Below are 17,629 nucleotides of genomic sequence, written 5' to 3' on the forward strand. Positions count from 1 at the left end.
TACTTTATAGTATGCGACACTGGTTCAGCCACAGCACCCCTTATGTCCGCCAAAGTAGTACGCGGTCGGAAGAATGCTCCCAAAGTTTATTACCCTAGCGGGGTGTGAACTCTCGTTCTTCAGTGCATGAAAACGAACACTTTACTACTGTACCAGAGAGGCTCCGTATATATATATATATATCCATTGCCAGACGCTATGTATCCCACATGGGGTGGCCAAGGGCTTAGAGTTAATTGTTTTACAGGGAGGGGCACTAATCCTCCACCAACCCCACTTGACACGTAGGGATGCCAACAGCATCTGGTGTTCCCAGGCGGTCACCCATCCAAGTACTAACCAGACCCAACGTTGCTTAACTTCGCTGATCGGACGGGAAGCGGTGTACTCAACGTGGTATGGCTGTTGGCATATATATATATATATATATATATATATATATATATATATATATATATATACGGTGCCTCTCTGGTACGAATAGGATGGATGGACAGTGTGAAGAGAGCACTGGATGCGAGAGGGATGTCTGTTGAGCAAGGAAGAGTGGCTGTGCGTGACAGAAATAAATGGAGACAAATTGTGAATGAATAAGTGATGACGCAGCCCTGAGGGGATATTCTCCCGCATTTGGTCTGATCAGCTAGTCAGGTCAGGTGCGGGTAAGGGGATGGGTCTGTTATGATGTGGCAGGGGTAAACTAGTTCTGCTGTCGGGCCCTGCTGCAGATGTCACTGATTGCATTGCGCAGTTGACCCTTGTGCGGTGTGGTGCGGTGAGGATCTGTCCATTCTCCCCTTTGGGGCTAAGATGCGAATGAATGTGTTTGAATGGATAAGTAAATGGGGAGTGTGTGGTCCTGTCTCGGCTACCTCCCTTTCCTTGGGGGAAGTAGCCTAGGTATATATATATATATATATATATATATATATATATATATATATATATATATATATATATATATATATATATATATATATTAGTTTATTCACCCAGTCTGTGTATGCTTCACACACACACACACACACACGGCATCGTCGGAGGTGGACGTCTGTACCGGCGCTCCATACCAGCTCAACACGGCCAGAGGCATTACCTAAATAAGTATCTTTGAATGAGTCAAGCTCTGTACCAGGTTAGACTAAATGATTTTTCATTATTAAAAGGAAAAGAAATAATAAGTTTAAATAAGACTGGTTAAAACAACAAAGAACCACGATGCGTTGAGTCAGCTGGGTTTGTTTATACTACAGGAAGCCGGGGAAAGCGTGCATACTTGTAAGTACACACTCTGTTCATTTAGTATTACAAAATGGATACATACTTCAGTAAAACAAATTTGGAAAAGAAAAGGGATAAAAGTAAAAAGCAAAATGATGATTTCTACCAAGAACTGGTTGAAGTGGAGACTCACAATAGACTGGGTGAACGTGTACACAAACTAGAAATGGCTTTCAAAAATGAAATTGATGAAATAAAGAAGCAAATGCACTTGCAAAAGGAAGAGATAGAAAAACTAGGAAGGGAGGCCAATAAGAAAGACACAACCATCAGTGAACTAACAGTGGAATTGAATACCCTTAGGAAGAAAGTGAGTGAAATGGGAAGTACAGTAGTTAATCACGAGAGTGTTATGGAAGAGTTAAAAAATGACACAGAGACAATTAGACAAGCAAGCAGTCTTATGGACCAGAGCAGTGATATTGAGGAGAAGATAACACAGGTGAATGAAGCTGTGCAAAGCTACAAAAATGATGTAGAAATCACGTATGCTGAAATGGTGATAGTAAAAAAAGACTTAGAAACAAGAGTGGAGGAAAAAAGCATTAAAAAGGAAGTGAAAAGAATAATCCAAAACAATCCAAAGTTAGTCAGAGATTCAGTAGAAATAAATAAATCAATAGTAATCACTGGTATAGAAGAGGAAGAAATTAAAAACAAAATCACTAGAGACAAAAAGGAGATGGCAAATGTAATGAGCTTACTGAAAGAAGTATCAGAGGAAATCTGTAGTAAAGACATAGAGGAACACAAAAGGTTAGGGAAATACGAGAAAAGCAAGACAAGACCTCTAAAGGTGACTTTCCAGAGTGTAAACACTGTGGAAGAGATACTAAAAAATGCAAAGAATCTTAAGGAAAAAGAGGAGTTCAAAAATGTATGGATAAAAAGATGTCTAACACAAGAGGAACTGGAATTACTGAAAGAGAAAAGGGAGGAAGCAAAAACAAAAAATGAGGGAAGATCAGAAGAGGACAAGAAGAAATTTTTTTACAAAGTAATAGGATTGCAGGTACGAAAGTGGTACACAAACAGGATGGAAGAAAAAGGAGGAAGTTACAAGTATATAAACAAGATGATAAAGTTGATGTACTCAAATGTGGATGGAATGGTATCTAAATTACTAGAGATGAATGATTATGTCAGAGAAAATGAACCACAAATAATATGCCTAACTGAGACAAAATTAACACCAAGGATATCCAATGACATACTAAACTTAGAGGAATACAATATATGGAGAAGAGACAGAAATTTAAAAAAAGGAGGAGGAATTATAATATTAACTAAGAAAAATCTAAAAGTCAAGGAAATAAACCTAGATATACCATCACAAGTAGAACTGATTGCAGTAGAGATCGACACATCTGAAGGTAAAGTAATTGTAGCAAATTTGTATATGCCACCCAGATCAAACACATGGGAAAGAGACGAATATGAGGACCTGGCAGAGAGTACAATTCAGAGTATAAGATCCTTGCTACATAAAATGGAAGAGAAATCGGAAAGAATTATACTAACTGGGGATTTCAATACAAATATAAATTGGAATACTCTAGATATAAATAGCCAAGAAAGCTGTTGGGACCAAAAGCTCCTGGATCTCGTACAAGAGTTTTTCTTAACGCAACATGTGAGGGAAACCACTAGAAAAGAGGACTTGATGTACCTTCAGTGCTAGATCTAATATTTACTAGGCAAGAAAATGACATTGACAGTTTAATATATCACCCTCCACTCGGCAAAAGCGATCATGCAGTACTAAATTATAACTTCAGGATAGCATATGACATAGTAAACAGCAATGACAGTTACAAAAAGAGACTAAACTATAAAAAGGGAAATTATCAAGACCTAAAGAAGTATTTCTTAGAAGTTGATTGGGAAAAATGAGCTTAGAGGACAAGATTTAAATGCTGTATATAAAAATTTTTGTGAATTTTATGAAATAGGAGTCCAGAAGTACATCCCACAGCACAAAGAAGCAGATAAGAAAATACAGAAATGGTTCAATACAGAATGTAAAAAATCAAAAGAAAGAAGAGATTTGTTGTGGAATAGATACAGAAGACACAATAGTGAAAGGGCGTATAATAATTACAAACAGGCAAGAAACGACTATTCAAGAATAAGGAGGGAAGCCCAAAAACAGTTTGAGGAGGATATAATAAATAAAAGTAGTGATCAACCAAAGCTGTTTTACAGCTATATCAGAAGCAAAACCAAAGTAAAAGATATAATACAATCCATTACGGACGAGGGAATCACTTATACACAAGAGAAAGATATTTGTGAAGCACTAAATAAGAATTTCCAATTAGTTTTTACAGAAGAAAAAAATTTTGTGAGGGACTATGTGGAACACGCATGTCCACACATACTACCAGATATACAAATAGCAGAAAAAGTAATACAAGAGGAGTTAAGTAAATTAGATAGAGGAAAAGCAAGTGGTCCTGATGAAATTTCATGTTGGGTGTTACGAGAATGTGCAAAGGAGTTAAGTAAACCATTATTTTTAATTTTCAAGAAATCCTTGAGTCAAGGGAAACTACCTGATATTTGGAAAAAAGCAAATATAGTCCCCTTATTCAAGAAAGGAAATAGACAAAATCCTCTCAACTACCGACCAGTATCACTGACCAGTGTTGTAAGTGGGGTATTAGAAAAACTTATAAGAAAAGCTTGGGTAAATCATCTAGAAGAACACAGTATGATAACAGAAAGACAGTTTGGTTTCAGAAAAGGAAAATCATGTGTTACTAATCTGTTGAGCTACTATGACAGAGTAACAAACACAATACAGGAAAGGGAAGGATGGGTGGACAGTATCTATTTAGATTTCAAGAAAGCTTTTGACACAGTACCACACCAAAGACTTTTATGGAAGCTGTACCATCAAGGAGGAATTCGAGGCAAATTGTTTTGTTGGATGCAAGACTTTCTCATAAAAAGAGAAATGAGGACAGTACTAAGAGGAAACTACTCATCATGGAAAGAAGTGACTAGTGGAGTACCACAGGGTTCGGTGCTGGCACCAATCATGTTTCTAGTGTACATAAATGATATAAACAGTAACACTGGAAATGAGAGCTATCTGAATATGTTTGCAGATGATGCAAAAATACAAAGGAGAATTACTAGCACAGACTCTTGTAGGGAGCTACAAGAAGAATTAAATAAACTTCATGAATGGAGTAGTACATGGCAAATGGAATTCAATGTGGACAAGTGTCATGTAATCAAGTTTGGTAAAAGTGGAAAAAGACCTGATTGGGATTATAAGTTAGGAAATAAAACCCTATACACATCAGAAAGAGAGAAAGACCTAGGTGTGATTATCAATAACAGACTATCTCCGGCTGACCACATCAGCGGGAAGGTACGGAACATGTATACACTGCTTGCAAATATGAGAATAGCATTCACATACATAAATGAAGACATGCTAAGAAGGATAACAACATCATTCATTAGACCAACCCTGGAATATGCATCAGTAGTCTGGAGTCCTCATCTCAAAAAGCATATAGACAAGATTGAAAAAATTCAAAGGGCCGCTACAAGATGGATACCAAGCTTAAGGGACCTAAGCTACGAAGAAAGACTAAGTAAACTGAATCTACCAACACTACAGGAGAGAAGGAAAAGAGGTGACATGATAATGCTATATAAGTGCATATCAGGAAAGGAGAAAATAGACATAAATGATTACTTAACATATGAAGAAGCATCAGCAAGAGGACACTGCAAAAAACTGCATAAGAAGAGAGGTGATAAAGACGTAAGGAAATTCAGTTTCCCAAACAGAGCAATTGATCAATGGAATGCACTACCGAATGAAATAGTGTGTGCCAAAACAATTCACAAATTTAAGGATATGTACGATAAATATTGTCTAAGACACGGGACAATACGAGCTTGACTCATTCCTGTAAAGATACAATTAGGTAAGAACAATTAGGTAAGAACACACACACACACACACACACACACACACACACACACACACACACAAACCACCTTGTCTCGGGTAGTCAGACGTACAGGCATAGTACAGTAGGTCTATGGTTTATTTACGACTTTGCTGGGCAGCTGTACAGTATAGTAGGCAGTTTAGGAGTCATGTCATCGATGATCATTTGCAACTTTTGGTCGACCATCCAAATATAAAAGAGATCCATGGAGTGAAACGTAAACTGATCACCGACAATTTGCCTCCGTACGAAGACAAAGCCGTGTCCAGAAAACTGGTAAGAATATCTCATTAATGGCGAACAACCGACGCGTGCCTGCCATAACATAGGAACGGTTAGTAAGACTGGGAACTGTAAGCTGATTTGCCTGTTGGTTCAGTTGGTGCAGCTGGGAGCGGATTAGTATCAGTCTGATGATAACCTGGTACATACCCATCCTCTGCACAGACTGGCAAAACTCCAACGTTTATCCCTCTAAAATAGCTTCCGGTTTACTCCCCCCCTAACGTGTTTTTAAAAGTCCAGTTTCTTGTATACCGCAAAATCTCTCATAATGAACAGGAGTAAGGGCTGTTGTTTCAAGTGTTACAGTGCTTCACATGAGGTTTGTCACTCAAGTTCCGTAGTGTACCACACATCATGTCAGTAGTAGGAAATACAACTAGTATTTCAGCACGTGTATAATAACTCACCTGAAACATTATATATCCTTTTCCGTAACGGTAACATTTTACAAAGTGCAGAACATGACTGGGTGAAGGAAATAGCCACTGTGTTTATCATTAACATGATTATTAAAACTTCCCACATTCTTGTGGGAAGGTTTACTTTTTTTGTCAATAATATTACTACTGTTATCATTATTATTATTATTATTATTATTATTATTATTATTATTATTACTTAATTAAAATTGCGATAATTCAAAGGCCACTTGGCCTAGAGCCCTCAAACTTGGTCAACTTAGTCGGACAGATGTCCGCTTCTTTTGGCCAAAAGTGATGACAATTCATCAACCGGATCTCCGGATATTATCCGGAATACAGAAAAGTGAGTCAGCCACACTATCTCAAGAACCACTTAAGTTAGGAAGCTGAACTTTTACTGCAAAATAGCCTTAAGGGGGATGCAGGCTGGAAGGGAGTATGAATCCAGTCGACTGCATACTCTGAGATCGCCTGAGGTAAAAAAATTGGGATTCTCTGGATTTTCTGGATGTCACCTAATTTTCCATGAAGGCTTGAAGTTAGAGCCACTAAACTTGATGGATTTACATACTGTGATGATCTAAGGTGACATGCACAAGATCAGTGACCTTGACCTCAAGGTCCCTTTGTAGCTCAGCTTATAGTAGGCAATGGCTGTGGGAAGTTTCCTTTTATCAAAATTGTCCTTGGATAATTTTACAGTGTTCTAGTTAGTAGCAGCAGCAGCAGCAGCAACAGCAGCAGCAGCAGCAGTAGTAGTAGTAGTAGTAGCAGCAGCAGCAACAGCAGCAGCAGCAGTATTCATATTACGGGGAGTATAGCGGAGTGTAAAATATCAGTAGGCTGTTAAATTATGGGGTGATGGTGTTATGTAATTGCTGGAGGTGGGTCCATAGGTCGCTAAACCTTTCCTGCTTATGAACTCCTATACTATATTACTTTCGCCACCGCCAGACGATTCTTAACTCGCCTCGGGAAACTCTTCCTGCTTGATAATGTTGGACACAAGTACTACTCGTGGTGAGATTTTCATTTTAGAGGAATGTGGGTTATGTAACATTGGGAGTCTATTGTGACAACACTCGGTCAACTGAAGGTCACAGGATAAGGTCAAAGTTCAGTCCATGTGTGTATGTTATTGAACAAAAAAAAAAAAAAAAAAGTTCGATTTGATCTGAACCAAACTTAACGGACGGCTTGGGGGGTCAGCCAAGTTGTTGTCTGTTTTTTTTTTCTTTTGTTTACATATTAGCTTAAAGATCAAGATGACAAGGTCATTAAAAATTTTAATCTGATTTAAATCCAACTTGGTGGAGAGGTTCGGTGTTAGGTAAAGCTGAAGGCATTCGAGTTTGAGGTCGCATGGTAGGGTCAAAAGTTAAGGTCATATGGCAATGTCAAATTAACTAGTTTTTATACGACTTAGTCCAAACTTGGAGGAATGGTTGAAGGTAAGGCAAGTATGAAGAGATTCAGTTTTGAGAGGGATCAGCCAAAGTTCAATGTCACCGGGAAGGACAAAAATTTAACCCAAATGTAGCTGTTATTTTGTGTCTGCACCAAGCTTGATGGAAGGAATAAGGTCAGCTTTATCATTTTTGGGGTGATTATGGTTATGAAGTCAGAGTCACATGGCAAGGTCAGCTTGCCACCAACCTGGTGCCAGGGTTTGGGTTTAGGGCATCGCAATGGTGAAGGGATTTGATTATGAAAACAATCAATCAAAGGGCAAGGTCTCAGGGCAAGACCAAATATTCGACCCTATAATCAAGTTTTTATTTTGTTATTGTTATTATTATTATTTTTTTTTTTATGTGTCCGACTTCTGGGCATAGGCTTCACAGCCTGCTCTCAAGGCCCAGTAGTCCTCCTACATACCATACACCTCTCTACATGTCACCACTTCGGCGCTAACACCCACCGTCCATATTGAATACATGCTAGGGCTGTCTCATACAGGACTGGTGTATTGGTATTAGCGGGGGTACTTTTATGACATGTCGGCGGGTTATCTGGTAGATCAGGAAAGTCTGCTTTTATGAAATTCAAATCCTTAAACTGTTCCCTGCCCCAGCCGGGATTCGAACCTGGGTCCATCAGGACTGCAGGCCGCCTCTCTACCGATTCAGCTACCGCCTCCCCCAGAAGAGCTGCGTCAGCCAAAGATGAACAGAGTTGATTCTGAGAATAATAGGTCAAAGGACAAGGTCAGAGGACAAGGTCAACTAAGATAGTTCTATTCTAGATCTGGACAGAACTTGGTGGAAATATAAGTCAGGCCTGAATGAAATAAATCATTTTGAGAACAATCGGTGACATAAATGTTCGGCCCTTAGACCGACTGTAGGCCCCGCGTGTTGTTCTCTGTGAGTGCTTTCCTTTTACAGAAGCTGTCGCTGTGGGTTCTCTTTTTTTTAATGTAGAAATTCGTCTCCCTAATGGTTGAGTGCCGGTTATTTCTCTCCATACTATAGTGCTGCCTTTGTTGTATGACCAGTAGTGCTGCACACAATGAAGTTAAACTGTTGATTATGATCATGAACTGGTCGGATATAGTCCACAATTTTTCAAACACACTGCAGTACTCGAAGCGTTGATCTCGGGAATCAGTTAATTAGATTCATAACCTACAGTACTGTACAGTCACTGAGAATTATTTCAACCTTATAAAGTCAGTAGCATAAGAAGCCTCATTGGAACCAGGCTTGGCAGCTGCCAGGATGTAAATGCAGTACTTTTTTCAGCAAAATTCGTAAGTTGTATTAAGTCATCAGACTAAAAATGGACAACACTTGTGTCTGTTTGTCCACAGTGCATGTTGCGCCTCACCACACCACACACTCCTCGATGTTGTCACTGTTGGACACGAGGAAAGCTGCGACAGACACTGGTAATCCTTGCCACACATTCGTCATGGCTTGGTTACCTAAGGGTTCAAAACCACTGCATTACAGCGTTTCCATAGATATTTATTTGGCTTATTTCTTCTTCATATTATCCTACATGATATTCCACATCTCTTGCTTGTCAAAATAGTTTGCATGAGTAAAACAAGATTTATTTTTAAAAGTTAGTCAGAATAGATTTATGCCTATCGACGGCATGAGGATCATTTGACACATGAGGTGGGTAAGTCCTACCTGTCCACGTATAAGAGAATATCGTTATGCCGTGCAGAGTGACGCTCATAAGGGAGAGGAGCTAAACAGCCTACAAGTCCAAGAGAATACGGACTCTGCAAATGGTCATATTGGATCAGCTCTGAGATTAGGCCCTTAACAGAATATAATGTATTTATTTAACTCTTGCTGCTTACAAGCGATAATATTCGGGTTAGGAGAGGAACTTCAAACTGAATGGGCTAAGCACAGCCTTTACTAACTCGCTCAGTACGAGAGCATTCCTAAACAGTGAAAGTGTCCGGTGGTAGCAAGAACTGGAAGTAAGTCACTGGGTACTAGAGACAATTTTCACTGTATTGGTGCAACTACTTCATACATTGGTGCAACTACTTTCAGTCTGGGAGCCTTTGAAGACTTGACTACTCCAGTAGATTTTACGTATTTTCATGTTATGCCCTTATGGAAGGCTTTGTAGCACCTCTTCCTTAGCGAGTAATTATCCATATTATATACACCTTAACATTCTTTTGTGCGTTAGTAGGTCTCCACACCAAAGTGTGCAAAGCTCCTCTGTTTCGTTCTTCTCTCCTCCAGATGCTTTTTCAGCTTGGTGCCATTTCTTCACTTTCACATGTCACCACTTGGCGCTAACAACGACCATCTAAACTAAATCCATGCAAGAACTGTCTCCTGACGGACTGGCGTGTTGGTACAGAGTGACATCCCCAAAAGCGATACCAAGTTGGTTTCTGAGCCACACAGTTGGTTCTGCATGTTTTGGGTCACCCTGTATTAATGTCAGTGGGTTTAGTGGAAGTTCAGTATAATTTGTTTTAAAGGAATTCATGCCATCAGTTTCATTCCCTAACCCCGCCTGGGATCGAAATCGCTTCTTTACGAACAGGAGACCACTTTTCTAGTGATATGATTAGCACCTTAATCCACAACCAGACGAGTAGTACCACTTGGGGAAACACCAATCTGCTTCAGTTAACTCCATCGCTACGATGATGCCTTGCGTTTTCATTCTTGCTAGTAGTAGTAGGAGTAGGAGGAGGAGTATTGTTGTTATTGTCGTTATATTGTGGTTTTTGGACATGGTACTCAACTCATTTTCAAAATACCCAGTAGCCCCAGCAATACGAGGCTTTCCCTTGGCCTAATAAACTGTCAGTCGGTAGTCAGGATACAGGAAAAGAAGACGGCATCGTAACGAAGGGTGGCGGGAAGGAGAGGCAGACTAAGAATGAGATGGAGAAGTAATTGAGGGAGCATGTACGTGAGTGGGAGTTTGAGCAAGAAAGGAAGACGAGGACGAGGACGAGAAGAAAAAGAAGAAGAAGTAGTAGTAGTAGTAGCAGTAGCAGTAGTAGTAATAGTAGTATTAGCAGTAGTAGTAGTAGATCAAGAATAATTGAGAAGTTAATGTGGAAGGGTGGTGTGATGTGTAAGGCGGGATGTGTTGTGAAAGGAGGGATGTCGGGAGGTCGATTAGTCAGGGATGCAGGGTTAACTTATACGCAGACAGACAGACAGACAGATAGGTAGACAGACAGACAGACAGGTAGGTAGACAGACAGACAGACAAGTAGGTAGATAGACTAATAGGTAGATAAGCAGACAGATAGATAGAGTGTAGTATCATTCAACTGCCGTCTCTCTCTCTCTCTCTCTCTCTCTCTCTCTCTCTCGTTTGGTCTGATACATGGTTGACACTCTCGCAGCAATGGCCCAGGTACTTTATTCATACAAACAGCAGATCATTTAACTCTACTGGAAGATCGCTTAGTACTCAGAGGGGTACGCTTTCCACAGAGGCACATCCGCTAAATAAAATCGTCTGGCCTCAACTTGAACAACTTATGGAAATGTTTATCAGAGGTCATTTTAAGCCCTTCAATAAAATGTCGACTCCTACATCGCATTCAACTGACTGGCTTTTGAGATTTCGTGACCTCATCCTCGGCAGTCCATCTAATATACTATAGCACTAGCCCTGTGTGTGTGTGTGTGTGTGTGTGTGTGTGTGTGTGTGTGTGTGTGTGTGTGTGTGTGTGTGTGTTCTTACCTTACCTTACCTAATTGTATCTTTACAGGAATGAGTCAAGCTCGTGCTGTCCCGTCTCTTAAACCATATTTATTATACATATCCATAAATTTGTGAATTGTTTTGGCACACACTATTTCATTCGGTAGTGCATTCCACTGATTAATTGCTCTGTTTGGGAAACTGAATTTCCTCACGTCTTTATCACCTCTCTTCTTATGCAGTTTTTTGCAGTGTCCTCTTGCTGATGCTTCCCCATATGTTAAGTAATCATTTATGTCTATTTTCTCCTTCCCTGATATGCATTTATATAGCATTATCATGTCACCTATTTTCCTTCTCTCCTGTAGTGTTGATAGATTCAGTTTATTTAGTCTTTCTTCGTAGCTTAGATCCCTTAAGCTTGGTATCCATATTGTAGCGGTCCTTTGAACTTTTTCAATCTTGTCTGTGTTTTTTGAGATGAGGACTCCAGACTACTGATGCTTACTCCAGGGTTGGTCTGATGAATGATGTTATTTTCCTTCTTAGCACGTCTTCATTTATGTATGTGAACGCTATTCTCATATTTGCAAGCAGTGTATACATGTTCCGTACCTTCTCACTGATGTGGTCAGCTGGAGATAGTCTGTTATTGATTATCACACCTAGGTCCTTCTCTCTTTCTGATGTGTGTAGGGTTTTATTTCCTAACTTATAATCCCAATCAGGTCTTTTTCCACTTTTACCAAACTTGATTACATGACACTTGTCCACATTGAAATCCATTTGCCATGTATTACTCCATTCATGAAGTTTATTTAATTCTTCTTGTAGCTCTTTACAAGAGTCTGTGTTAGTAATTCTCCTTTGTATTTTTGCATCATCTGCAAACATATTTAGATAGCTTTCGTTTCCAGTGTTACTGTCTATATCATTTATATACACTAAAAACATGATTGGTGCCAGCACTGAGCCCTGTGGTACTCCAATAGTCACTTCTTTCCATGATGAGTAGTTTCCCCTTAGTACTGTTCTCATTTCTCTTTTTATGAGAAAATCTTGCATCCAACAAAACAGTTTGCCTCGAATTCCTCCTTGATGGTACAGTTTCCATAAAAGTCTTTGGTGTGGTACTGTGTCAAATGCTTTCTTGAAATCTAAATAGATACTGTCCACCCATCCTTCTCTTTCCTGTAATGTGTCAGTTACTCTGTCATAGTAGCTCAACAGATTAGTAACACATGATTTTCCTTTTCTGAAACCAAACTGTCTTTCTGTTATCACATTGTGTTCTTCTAGATAATTTACCCAAGCTTTTCTTATAAGCTTTTCTAATACCTTGCTTGCAACACTGGTTAGTGATACTGGTCGGTAGTTGCGTGGATTTCGTCTATTTCCTTTCTTGAATAAGGTAACAATATTTGCTTTCTTCCAAATATCAGGTAGTTTCCCTTGACTCAAGGATTTCTTGAAAATTATAAATAATGGTTTACTTAACTCCTTTGCACATTCTCGTAGCACCCAACATGAAATTTCATCAGGACCATTTGCTTTTCCTCTGTCTAATTTACTTAACTCCTCCTGTATTACTTTTTCTGATATTTGTATATCTGGTAGTATGTGTGGGCATGCATGTTCCACATAGTCCCTCTCAAAATTTTTTCTTCTGTAAAAACTGATTGGAAATTCTTATTTAGTGCTTCACAAATATCTTTCTCTTGTGTATAGGTGATTCCCTCGTCCGTAATGGATTGTATTATATCTTTTACTTTGGTTTTGCTTCTGATGTAGCTGTAAAACAGCTTTGGTTGATCACTACTTTTATTTATGATATCCTCCTCAAACTGTTTTTGGACTTCCCTCCTTATTCTTGTATAATCGTTTCTTGCCTGTTTGTAATTATTATACGCCCTTTCACTATTGTGTCTTCTGTATCTATTCCATAACAAATCTCTTCTTTCTTTTGATTTTTTACATTCTGTATTGAACCATTTCTGTATTTTATTATCTGTTTCTTTGTGCTGTGGGATGTACTTCTGGACTCCTATTTCATAAAATTCACAAAAATTTTTATATACAGCATTTAAATCTTGTCCTATAAGCTCATTTTCCCAATCAACTTCTAAGAAATACTTCTTTAGGTCATGATAATTTCCCTTTTTATAGTTTAGGCTCTTTTTGTAACTTTCATTGCTGTTAACTATGTCATATGCTATCCTGAAGTTGCAATTTAGTACTGCTGCATAGTCGCTTTTGCCGAGTGGAGGGTGATATATTAAACTGTCAATATCATTTTCATGCCTAGTAAATATGAGATCTAGCATTGAAGGTACATCGAGTCCTCTTTTTCTGGTGGTTTCCCTCACATGTTGCGTTAGGAAAAACTCTTGCACGAAATCCAGGAGCTTTTGGTCCCAACAGCTTTCTTGGCTCATTATATCTAGAGTATTCCAATTTATATTTGTATTAAAATCTCCAGTTAGTATAATTCTTTCCGATTTCTCTTCCATTTTATGTAGTAATGCTCTTAAACTCTGACTTGTACTTTCTGCTAGGTCCTCATATTCGTCTCTTTCCCATGTGTTTGATCTGGGTGGCATGTACAAATTGGCTACAATTACTTTCCCTTCAGATGTGTTGATCTCTACTGCAATCAGTTCTACTTGTGAGGGTATATCTAGTTTTATTTCATTGACTTTTAGATTTTTCTTAGTTAATATTATAATTCCTCCTCCTTTTTTTAAGTTTCTATCTCTTCTCCATATATTGTATTCCTCTAAGTTTAGTATGTCATTTGATATCCTTGGTGTTAATTTTGTTTCAGTGAGGCATATTATTTGTGGTTCATTTTCTCTGACAATCATTCATCTCTAATAATTTAGATACCATTCCATCCACATTTGAGTACATCAACTTAATCATCTTGTTTATATACTTGTCATGACTTGGTTCTACTACCTTCCTCCTTTTTATTCCCCCCTGTTTATGTACCACTTTCGTACCTACAATCCTATTACTTTGTAAAAAAATGTGTGTGTGTGTGTGTGTGTGTGTGTGTGTGTGTGTGTGTGTGTGTGTGTGTGTTGCGCAGCCGGAACTACACATTCAAATCCCACCAAAACTGGCACAAAAATCGCAAAAAATTCTATCTATCTATCTATTGCCAGACGCCTCAATCCCGTTTCGGGTGGCCAGAAACAAATCGCCTCCACGTCGTCCTGTCCCCCGCCATTTCACTGCCCTGCTCCCAACTCACACCCCCCTCTCTCATATACCCCTCCACCCCATCCCTCCATCTCATCTTCGGCCTCCCCCTTCCTCTCCCCCCCCTCCACTTCACTCACATTCACTCTCTTCGTCAGTCTTTCACCCTCCATCCTCTCCACATGGCCAAACCACCTCAGTGTGTTCCTCATAACGCTTCCTATCACATCCACATCCACACCACAATGCTCCTTTATATCCTCATTCGTCAGCCTGTCTCTCCATGTGACTCCACAGGCTCCTCTTAAATAACTCATTTCCACTGCTCTCACTCTTGACTTGTGTCCTTCCAACAATGTCCAAGCTTCGCTTCCATACGTTAGAGTTGGTATCACAATACTGTCATGTAGTAACTTTTTCACTTCCATGCTCACTTCCCTGTTTCTTATCACTGCTTTCAAAGAACCAGCAACCTTTCATCCGTGCTGTACCCTTTCAAGCACTTCACCCTCCAAACCTCCATCCTTACTCATCACACTACCCAAGTACTTAAAGGTACTCACATTTTCCAATTCCTCACCATCCAACCTCGCTGTACATTCACTGACTTCACCTCTCTCAAAGACCATCACTTTACTCTTCCCTACACTCACCTTTAGATTCCGTTTCTTGCACACTCTCCCAAACTCATCCACCAAGCCTTGCAGCTCCCCTTCGTCTTCATTCGAGAACACAGTATTATCTGCAAACAACAGTACAGGGAGTTTCCAAACACTATCCTCTCTCACCAGGGCCACTCCAACATCCACTACCCTACCTTGTACCTCTTTTATTATCCCATCCATGAACAGATTGAACAACCATGGAGACATGACACATCCCTGTTTCAACCCAACCTCCAAAGAGAAAAATTCACTTAGTTCACCATCCACATGCACTGCAGCCTTAGCACCATCATACATACTCTTCACGCATTCAACAACTTTCCATCTACTCCATATAGTCTTAATACTTTCCACAATCCTTGTCTATCCACCCTGTCATATGCTTTCTCCAGATACATGAAAGCCGCATACAACTTCTCTCCCTTCTCTAGAAACTTTTCCACTAAAGATCTAAGAATGAATATCTGATCTACACAACCTCTTCCCTTCCTAAAGCCTCCCTGTTCTTCTCCAACTAACTTCTCTGTTCTTTCTCTAACTCCGTCAGTAAGTATCCTACCATACACTTTTCCTGTTATACTAACAAGACAAATGCCCTTATGATTACCACACACTTCTTTTTCCCCTTTTCCTTTGTACAAGGGAATAATTATACCTTACTTCCAATCCTCCGGGACTCTACCTTCCTCCCAGGCCAATCTGCACATCTTCCACATCCATTCTACTACTTTCTCTCCCCCATGCTTCTGCATTTCACCACACACTCCATCAATTCCTTGGGCTTTCCACAGTTTAACTTTCTTCATTGCTTCCACAACTTCTATCCTACCGATTTCTTCCTGTCTTCTCACCTCCCTCCTTCTCCCAGCCATTCCCCAGCCACTTATACTCGCATTACTTACATCCTGCATGTTCAACAATTCCTTAAAGTGTTCTCTCCATCTGCTCACTTTTTCTCCCTTCTCCACTAGTAATCTACCATTTTTTTCTTTCACTCCCCTGCTAACCTCACTTCCACCCTGTCTTACTCTCTTCACTTTTTTCCAAAACATCTTCTTACAGTCCCTCCACTTTACACTCAAATTTCTTCCAAATTCCTCATCCACTCTCTTCTTACTCTCTATTGCTAACCTTTTCACCTCTCTCTTTCTTTCTACATATAACTCTCTTTCGCCTCTCAACTTCTTCCATGCCCCTATTTCTCATCCATTCATTGTATGCTTCTTTCGCTGATGTGAAAAAACTTGGTCCCATCACGACTGAAAATTTTTTACTATATTTAATGAGCGATCACATTTTGACCAAAAAAGGCCACTCCCGACGCCCGGCATAGTATCTCCGTAGATTTTTTTGTCCACAGGTACAACTAAAGTATTTCGGACTTGCGTTCGGACAACTTGGGTTCCATTCCTGAAGCTACAAATAACAAGATTAATTGGTTAGCTGCGAAAAATCCAAGTGACAACGTTAGACTAGAACAGCACATAAACGGCCATTATGGGCCCTTTGATGTCGACTTGACGGCCAGTAGTGACAATGTTAGACTAGAACAGCATATAAACGCGAGAGCCCTCCGCAGGAGCAAGTGCGAGGGGCCCGAAGTGCCCACGAGCACATGTACTGCCTATTGTACTTCTGTGTCCTAGTGTGTTGTTAATGCAACTGATGTGGACATTGGAGCGGTATATGTAACAAATGGGAGAATGTTAAGGTGTTGTATGCAAACCACCAAGGATGATTTGCTCCCAAACCCCCTCTGCCAGCTAGAATACGGCCCTGAGACCTACCTCTCATGCTGAAGAGGTTACTGGAATTGCTACTAACTTCTCTGATATGCCAGACTTCTTGTTCAACAGAACTGTGTGTAGGCAGCAATATTAAAAAAGATTCCCTCGCAGTAAAGGGGTTAGCTTTAATTTCTTCATTTCTCTTCAGCTAAATAAGATTGTCTGGCGTTGGTCATCTTATATATCAAACTACTGTCGCACCAGTGATGGGTTCATGTTTTTAGCCCTTTAACTCTTTTTTTTTTTATTGTTGCTGTTTTCAAGCGATTATTATTTTTTTTTTAAACCTGAGAGAGGGATCCCAACTTGGGTTAGATATAGCCATCCTTAACCCCTTCACTGCGATGTCGCGCTGGTATGTTAAATAAAATCATCCGATGATAAAAAGAAAGAAATTGAAAAACACGCCCTCCAACTGAAGGGGTTAGCTCTCATTACTTTGCTTTCGCTTAACTGAATAAAATCGTCTGGTGCTGGACTTGATGTAGCAGCTGTGCCCATAGCAAGTACATGTTAATTTTCTACGCATATTTCATGAAACATTTTGCTGCCACGAGACGATTCTGTTCTGTTTGGGCAGACCTGTCGATGCAAAGGGTTTGGAATCAATCTACATTAGCTTGTTAAGTACGGTGACGTGATTTAATTTTATCTTTCCTGCCGCCACGTGAGTTAATTCAGTTAGGAAGTGTTTCTGGTAGTGATGGGGTTAATCTTATCCTCGTTAACCCCTCCACTACGAGAGATCTTCTCTAAGCTGAAAAAATGCCTTGTGGTAGCAACAGTAAGTAAAAATACGTTACCGATTTGAAGGGTTTAGTGGTGTATTCTTTCAAACATCTCTTGGATACGTCCTA

General features: G+C 39.7%; 1 non-coding gene across 1 annotated transcript; it reads right to left on the minus strand.

The window, feature by feature from the left end:
• Positions 1–291: 291 nt before the first annotated feature.
• Positions 292–410, minus strand: LOC145417701 (5S ribosomal RNA). Its single transcript, XR_013900563.1, has one exon. It is a non-coding gene; the product is annotated as a 5S ribosomal RNA (ribosomal RNA).
• Positions 411–17,629: the final 17,219 nt, after the last annotated feature.

Source organism: Coenobita brevimanus, chromosome 110 (assembly GCF_032717465.1).
Source record: "Coenobita brevimanus isolate Jiangsu-jjx chromosome 110, ASM3271746v2, whole genome shotgun sequence".
NCBI classification, from domain to species: Eukaryota; Metazoa; Arthropoda; class Malacostraca; order Decapoda; family Coenobitidae; genus Coenobita; species Coenobita brevimanus.